The following is a 7,491-nucleotide window of genomic DNA, read 5'->3' as shown; positions in this document are numbered from 1 at the left end:
AAGGAGGCTGTATGGTTCAGGAACTTCCTTTTGGACTTAGATGTGGTACCTAATTTGCCTAAGAGCTTGACGGTGTATTGTGATAACACTGGTGTTGTGGCAAATTCAAAGGAACCGCGAGACCACAAAGCAGCTAAACATATTGAACGTAAATATCATCTCATACGAGGAATCGTAAAGCGAGGGGATATAGTTATGGCTCACATATCATCAGAAGACAACCGAACAGATCCTTTCACAAAGAGCTTGCCAACCAAGGTTTTTGACAAGCATGTGGAAGCGATAGGAGTCAGATGGATGGACACATAGATTTTTATGTAATAGTGGATTAAATAAACACTGATGTACACATAGAATATTTTGAGTATAAGTGGGAGATTGTTAGTGTATACTGAAAATATTTATTTGAAGTATGTACATTTATTTCTGGCCAGTTTATTTGAGAATCATTTGAATGTTTACATGTTGTCTAATATTATATATTGTGAACAATCTAGTATCAAATGAGATACATAATATTAGATTGTTAAATACGATTATATAATATAATAAGGTTCACAGCACAGGTGGTGTTAGACAATCCACTGGTATGGCTGTAGTATTATTTAGATTAGTTTATATTGACTAATAAATAATACTAGTATACTTTGTGTATATTGAACATGATCAAATTTAGAATTGTTCCATTAATACTGATTAAGAAGGAGAACTAAGATTCTATGTTATTATTAATGCTTAGGTTCTTAATCCGGAAATAGTAATTGACACGTGTATATTATTTACATGCTTTGATTTATATATGAAATAATTCTTTTGAATTATATCATTATATTTTAGGTGATGGAATTATATACATGGTGGATATTATTTATTGAAGGAATCCATGTCCTGATAATATTCGGGTTAATGATGTCCCCTTGAAAGCTCAAAAAGATTTAATTATGTGAAACTCTGCAGGTGGAATTTATTCTGGAATAATTAAATAAAGGTTGAGTGGATGATCAAGGATAAAAGATATTAATTAAATAAATTATCAGTAATTTATTTAATTAATGGACATATGATATTTTAAACATGGGGAATTTAATAAGCAAATAATATTGGAACCGAATTAATTAAATTACGGTATTAGGAAATGTAGTGCAAATATTAATTCTTTAGTGGATTGAATTAATATTTAATTGCATTGGGCTAGGCTCAAGATATAATTAGAAGGCCCAACCTAATTATCCATGGTCCCTATTGTAGCCTATATATATTCTTATTCTCTTCTTGCTTGGCAATTGTGTGAAAACATATTGTAGCCACCAAGGAGCAAGAAGAGAGGATAACTTGAGAAGACGAAGACCACACTTCGCTCAAGGGAATTTGGGAACACAATAGAAGAGCGTGGAATCAACCATTAACAAGGTAATCCTCTTTTCGTAATCTTTATCGTAAAATGTAGTAACACCCTAAGTCCGTGGCTCCTAACAATATGGGCATTCATTATATCTTCAGTGAAGGGTGGAGTATGATCATCAGGATCTCCAAGGGGAAGAAGATTGCTTGGATCAGCCCTTGGGACAACAGCCCTTCTCTGCACTGGACCATCCAGGTCTATGATGGGAGGAGGATTTCTCCCCCTAGGAGCTGCTGGGGGTCTGGTGGTCTGGTGCGCCTCCAGGTCGCGCCTCAGCCTTTGAATCTCAGCCTCGTGAGCCCTGATTCTTTCCTGCACTTCTTGGGGATTCGTCCCTTGGGTGCTCTGAGGGCGTTGGCTACCTTCAGCCATCGGCTCTTTTCCAGCACGTCTCCTTCTTGGGGCTACTTCATCATCCGAAGATTCGGAGTCTCTCTCAGTGTAAGGACCAGAAAATTCCTGATCCTTAGGAATAGGAGTCAAACCTCGTATGTATGGGGGCGACCGCCCTTGTGGTTCACTCCGCCCAGCATGTCCGCTTCCTCCAACCTCGGGATAAAGGGGCATCCCATAAGGGGGGTTAGTAGTAACAACAGTTGAATATTCGTACCCGACGGGTCAAGAATTCAATGGTACATGTATTTATTGAACTTGAGGATTCGTACCTTGAGTAGCCGAGGGGATCGTCCCTTGTGGCTGAGGTTCAGTTGCCCCTATCTGGGCTTCTCCTTGCGTGGCTGCATAGGTTGAGTGAGGAGGCACCTCCACAGTTGAAGAGATCACTTGGGTTGTCCCCGTTGGTGTTTCTCCTCCAAGGGCTCTAACTGTTCTCCGTGTTCTCGCCATGGTTATTGTTGTGCTTTCCCACAGATGGCGCCAAATGTTATGGATAAAAAACTAAGGTTATTATTTGTTGTATTTATTGCCAAGGTTCGGGAGCTCAAGGCCTTTTATGGCTGCTCTCGTATTTCGTAGCTTAACTCTGCCTTTACGAGATGCCTACATATCTCTGTGAATTAGAGAATCAAGCCAAAAAACGTAGTTCTGATTTGTGGGGTGAGACCCCTTATATAGATGCTGGTGGTCCTTGAATTGGACTTGATATAGGAGACTTGGTGGGCAAGTCTCATAATTAGAATGGACTTTGGAGTCCTAAATAGTAGGAAACTGATTCCTTATCCTTTTAGGTCCCTTTGAGGCTAATCTGCAAGGATTTATATCCTTATCGGGACTCTTCTCAATGGTTGTTTTTTTCCTTATTAATTAATTACGAAATTAATTAATATTCAGGGTTTTTGGGCCTTCTTTGTTCCATCAGGCCTGATCTGGTCCATCAGGCCTGATCAATGTGCTGACCTTTTTGGTCTGAATGTCATACATCTTCTTATTGGGCCTAGCAGCCCAAATCATTTATAATTAATGTAATATTTAATTACACAATCATGATTTATTTATCCCTATCAACTTTCATTAAATATAGGATCACAAAATTATCAGGGTAAGATAAAATCGAATTGTACGATAAAAAATAAATTTTCACCATTAAAATTATCTAATATTGTTTTAATAATATGTATGAAAAAAAAGTAAGACAATTCATTGAAAAGTTAATATGATCATTTATCGTATTAAAAAATTATTTTTGCATAAATACAAACTCGTTCGAGTTTAATATATATAAAGGCCCGTAACTCGTATGAATTTTTACTCTAGGTATAACTTTAAATTGCATCCACCAAAATGCAAAAGCTTTGGTAGGCCTGTAATTTACTCATAAAATTATCCCGCATTTGGCACATGGGGAGTTATATAATTACAGAGTTTGATAGCAAGATGGTATTCGGAGCACATGAAGGAAAACAATGGAGTTAAATATAAACTAAAACTAACTTTAATAGCATTACCTGTTCCAATCTCTCATTATATATAGCAAAATATTATGTTCCCAAACTCAGCACCTGAAAAATAATCTATTAATCATGGCGTTCCCTTCTTGTTCTCTGCTTTTATTCCTACTCTGTTCACTTATTTTCCTGTCCTCGTCTTCAGCAAAATCCCCAACCAAGCAAGTTTACCTTCGAATCTACAAAGATGCATCTACACTTCAATACCTTACACAGATCAAACAGAGAACTCCCCTTGTCCCCGTTCGCCTCACTGTGGATCTCGGAGGCCGATTTTTATGGACTGTGTGCGAAAGGGGTTACAATTCAACCACCATCCGCTCAGCTGGCTGTGACACCACTCAATGCCACCTTGCTGATGCGTCCAATGACTGTTACATATGCGCCGGGGCTCCACCCGGACCTGGCTGCACTGTAGCCGATACATGTTGGAGAGCTCCTCAAAACAGCGTGACCAGAAAAACTGAAGTCGGTGAGGTAGCTTCGGATATCGTTGCAATCAGTTCCAAAGACAATGTTGTTATTGTGCCTCGATTTATTTTTCTTTGTGCACATACATCAATTGTTGGCGGTCTTGCAAAGGGAGTTGTCGGCATGGCTGGTCTTGGAAGGACTAAAATAGCATTTTCGGACTTTGTTTGAGTTCTTCAACAACATCAAAGAGGGGTGGCGTCGTAATATTCGGTGATGGACCCTACAATTTAAACGGCAACAGGTCTAGCGTATTAAAGTACACATCACTTATTATAAACAAAGTGATCCAGGGAGAAGAACAAGTTATTCGAGGTGAATATTCGGCTCAGTACTTCATTGGAGTCGAGTCAATTAAAATCAATAGCAAAACTGTCAAACTCAACACTACACTGTTGCAGATTAACAAACAAGGATCTGGAGGAACGAAGATTAGCACTGTGAATCCATACACTGTCCTAGAAACGTCCATCTATCATGCGGTCATTAAAACTTTTGTCAATGAGCTGAAAAACGTGACTAGAGTTCCGCCAGTGGCGCCTTTCGGAGCATGCTTTAGCTCGAAAAACATACGCAATACTCGGGTTGGTCCGGCTGTGCCAAATATAGATCTTGTGATGAAAGAGAATGGTGTAGTTTGGAGGATGTTTGGTGAAAACACAATGGTTAGGGTAAACAAAGATGTTTCATGTTTAGCGTTTGTTAATGGAGGTGAAGAACCTACTTATCTTGCATCAATAGTGATTGGAGGGCATCAACTTGAGGAAAATTTGTTGACCTTTGATCTGGAAAGGTCAAGGCTTGGGTTTAGTTCTTCACTTTTGTCTCAAAAAACAACATGCTCCAACTATAAGATTGTTTTTAATGCTTAGACGGCACTTCAGTCATTTAGCATTACAATCTTTAGTTTTATGATAAGTTCTTCAACACTTAAGTCATGGTTGTAATCGTTTTTATTTTTCAATTTTTTTTTAGGGATGGCTTCTTCTAGTAATATTACAAGTCCCCTGCGCATGGACGGTCCTCACACAGGCGGCCAGTGCGACGGAACTGCCCCACGGGAGGCCCCGAAATTAATGAAAAACATTATATCATGTGTAGTTTCTCACAACTCTTTTTCTTTTCTTCCCCTGACTCTTCTCCCTTTCCTATTCAAAAACAAGTTCCGTTTGTGTAGAAATGGGGTGCATGGTTGTGCTGTAAGGTGGGCTTTTGCAAAAAAAATCTGAGGGGGTGCAGTCCGCGCGACAACTCCGGCGTAAGAATAATAAAAGGGTTTCTCGAAGAAAAAGAAGGTAGAGCTATTCAAATATGTATAGCAGTGGTGTGTGTATATGTGCCGAGGGTAAGAAAAATAGTAACCCTTAAAACCTCTTTTTTGGGGTCTTTTATAGGCTCCCAACTTAGGATTTTGGGGGGTTTGTACATTTATATTCTAGTCATTGATGAATTTTGGTTGGTGGATGATTGAATGGTACAGATGAGCCACGGGGCCTAACTGTCCCCTTGATGTTGGGATAGCCTAAGGTCTTGACACATGGACGACTGAGATGCTGCCATGCTATTTTGGGTAATACGAGACAGTTGCTATATTGTGAGGTTGCCACGTGTCCGGGGACCACCCTTAGTTGATCCTGATATCTATTATCGTTGGGCTTTTGTAGTATTTCTTGGGTCAAATTATATTATGATCTATCATTTGCCTCCTACTCCCTTATGGGTCTCCCGGATAGGGGAGTACTTTTGCAGTTCGGGGTTGTCTTTGGGAAGCCACTTGATTTGTGTTTCCTAGAATTTTTTTTGCATTTTTCTTTAATTTCTGGCTCCTAACTCTGGGGTGTTGTTGGTTACAAGGCCCCGGGGTTGTGTTTGGGTAGACCCCTTAATTTTTGTAACTTGGAAAAAATTCTGCATTTTTCTTTGATATGTGGCCCCTACCTCCGGGGTGTTTGTTGGTTACAAGGCCCCGGGGTTGTGTTTGGGTAGGCCCCTTGATTTTTGTAACTTAGGAATTTTTTTGCATTTTTCTTTGATTTGTGGCCCCTAACTCCGGGGTGTTATTGGTTACAAGGCCCCGTGATTATGTTTGGATTGGCCCCTTGATATTTGTAACTTATGAAAATTTCTGCATTTTTCTTTGATTTGTGGCCCCTAACTCCAGGGTGTTGTTGGTTATAAGGCCACGGGTTATGTTTGGGTAGGCCCCTTGATTTTTGTAACTTTAGGAAAATTTCTGCATTTTTCTTTGTTTTGTGGCCCCTAACTCCGGGGCGTTGTTGGTTACAAGGTCCTGAGGTTATGTTTGGGCAGGACTCTTGATTTTTTAACTTAGGAAAATTTCGCATTTTTCTTTGTTTTGTGGCTCCTAACTCTGGGGTATTGTTAGTTACAAACAGTCGTTGTTATGTTTGGGTAGGCCCCTTGATTTGACAGGATAAGCTTGAAACAATGTATAGCTTTTGTCATCTTTTCCGGGGTGCCAGATGGCGGTTGGGTTTTTGTGTAATATGTTTGCATGTGTGTAAATATATATATATATAAACGTTGCGGTTTTTTTCCCAGTCTCTCCTAAAAAGTCATGTTGGTTAATGATAACAGCTGTGTAATTATAACAGCCGGCATATTAACTGCCACCGTTATTTCTTGGAGGGCCATGGTGGTGCCACGTGTCCCACTTCGGTGGTCACGATTCCACGTTGATTGGGTGGTTTATACCCCCTTCTCTTTCTATAAATACCCCTTTTACTTCATCCTTTTTTTCTTTACGCAAACACAAACACTCGAGCAAGCATTTTTGAGTTTTTTTACAAGGCGATTCGAATCTTTTCTGCGGTGTTCTTCGTAAAGCCATTACTTTTCTCCTGCTTTCTTGTAAGTATTCGAACCATTTCTTACTATTTCATTCTTGTAGTTGTTGTTGATTTGATGATCTTTATTTGCTCGGTTTTTTGATTGCATGCAACTGTGTTGTGAATCGAATTAGTGAGTTTAGTTCTGTTGTTCTTTGTTTCTTGTTTTGGGTATACAAAACTCGGTTTGTATCTGTAGTTTTTATATTTGTGTTTTTTTATTTTTGGTTTTAGTTTTGACAAATAATTGATGTTTGGTCCTCGTGAAATCTGGGTTTTGTTACAGTTCATTTTGTTTTTTGTGTGGATATATGTGTATGTATAGGTTGTAACACATATTTTGGTTGTTTTGATTTCGTAGCAACTGTTTCCGAGTGTTGTTTTTTTATTTTTTGTTTTTTGTATCTGAAATGGCATAGACTCCGGGTAGTTGTATGACTGGTAAAAGATTTAAGCAATTTGCTAACATTGACCATAGATTCGAGTGTGCTGCTTACATAGGGTTGCCCAAAACTTCTTCTAGCGATTTGTTGCCCAGTAAAGGTACAATTATTTAAGGGAAGTTGGATACAATTGTATAAATGTTTCGAACAAGTATAAAAATATAACAGTTCTTTATATTTATGATAAAAACTGTTATAAACTCTCTCAAGAAATACTGATGTTCTTGAGAGCTGCTAAGTCGTACAATGCTCAAGTTAATCACAATGTAATGATCTAACTGTGTTTATATAATACACAGCTGCTACAAATCAGTCTAGGATATGCATTATCAAATACTAACAGAAAATGATACATATTTTTAACTGAATATATAAAGTCCTATCACTCAGAACGAACAGATATCCATCCCTCAAAATAAAGA

At 38.6% G+C, this 7,491-nt stretch overlaps 1 pseudogene; it reads left to right on the top strand.

The window, feature by feature from the left end:
• Positions 1-3,381: 3,381 nt before the first annotated feature.
• LOC141700725 (putative aspartic proteinase GIP2) lies at positions 3,382-4,649 on the top strand (annotated as a pseudogene).
• Positions 4,650-7,491: the final 2,842 nt, after the last annotated feature.

The sequence above is a fragment of the Apium graveolens genome, unplaced genomic scaffold (genome assembly GCF_009905375.1).
Source record: "Apium graveolens cultivar Ventura unplaced genomic scaffold, ASM990537v1 ctg2814, whole genome shotgun sequence".
Taxonomy (NCBI): domain Eukaryota; kingdom Viridiplantae; phylum Streptophyta; class Magnoliopsida; order Apiales; family Apiaceae; genus Apium; species Apium graveolens.
Note: the sequence above shows the minus strand (reverse complement) of the source record. Positions and strands in the feature narration are given on the sequence as shown.